Genomic DNA, 1,086 nt, shown 5'->3' with positions numbered 1-1,086 from the left:
CACCCGACCCCCTGTCTGTGCTGTCTCTGGCCTGCCTCGTTGTCCATCTCCCAGCCCCCCCTCCCAAAAGGGAAGGGGTCGGGGAAGGATGAGTGGATCGGGCCATGTGGGCAGGTGGCGGAGCGACCTACCTCCATCCCCCTGGGAAGCGCTGTGCTGCTGCAGCTAGCGGTCAGGCTGAGCACCTGGATTTTTATTATTATTTTTTTTTTTAAAACCACAATGGTTTCGGCCGAGCTAGACAGGGAGCTGGGCTGTCCTGCCACAGCCAGCGCTGCCTCCCCCAACCTCTCCTGCACCGGCAGGGTCAGGCCGACATCTAGGACAAAAAAAGTTGCCTGTGGCTCTTGACGGTGGATCACTCGACTTGTGCATCGATGAAGAACACAGCTAGCTGCGAGAATTAGTCTGAATTGCAGGACACATTGATCAACACGTCGAACGCACCATGTGGCCCTGGGTTTTTCCCGGGACTACGCCTGTCTGAGGGTCGCTTGTACATGAATCTCCCCGGGGTTCACTCCCAGGGTCGTGGCTGGGGCTGTCGCAGGGAGCCCATTCCATTCATCCCCCTAAGGTCAGACCCCGATCAGCACCGTCGCTGGATCCTTGGATCTGGCGCGCAAGCTCATTGCCGACGCGTCCTGGCTTCCCCAGTTTCCCCTCCTCATGCTGGTTTCGGGAGGGCCGGGTGGCCGACGCGCCCTGGATGTGGTGGCGGCAGCAGCAGGCTTTAAAAAAGTCTGGCGCACCTTCACCCCACCCCGGGGCACCTGGCCGTGCTGTGTGTGTGGCTGTCTTTGGTGTCCCACGGCTGCCGGTGCAGGATGACCATGGAGCGCGGACCTCGTGACCATGTGGGCTTCGGTCACAGATTGGGACAGAATACACTCGCCTGCGCCAAGGGCTGGGGCAACCCCCCGTACGGGCCCGAGGCCAGCTGCCCTGAGCTTTGTGCTCCCCGACCACGGCCTCAGATCAGACGTGGTGACCTGCTGAATTTAAGCATATTACTAAGCAGAGGAAAAGGAACTAACCAAGATTCCCTCAGTAAAGGCCAGTGAAAAGGGAAGAGCCCAGCGCCGA

General features: G+C 59.9%; 1 non-coding gene across 1 annotated transcript; it reads left to right on the top strand.

Annotated features, from left to right (window-relative positions):
• Positions 1–342: 342 nt before the first annotated feature.
• LOC138481933 (5.8S ribosomal RNA) lies at positions 343–493 on the top strand. Its single transcript, XR_011274506.1, has one exon. It is a non-coding gene; the product is annotated as a 5.8S ribosomal RNA (ribosomal RNA).
• Positions 494–1,086: the final 593 nt, after the last annotated feature.

Source organism: Ambystoma mexicanum, chromosome 5p (assembly GCF_040938575.1).
Source record: "Ambystoma mexicanum isolate Mex_15411 chromosome 5p, UKY_AmexF1_1, whole genome shotgun sequence".
NCBI classification, from domain to species: Eukaryota; Metazoa; Chordata; class Amphibia; order Caudata; family Ambystomatidae; genus Ambystoma; species Ambystoma mexicanum.
Note: the sequence above shows the minus strand (reverse complement) of the source record. Positions and strands in the feature narration are given on the sequence as shown.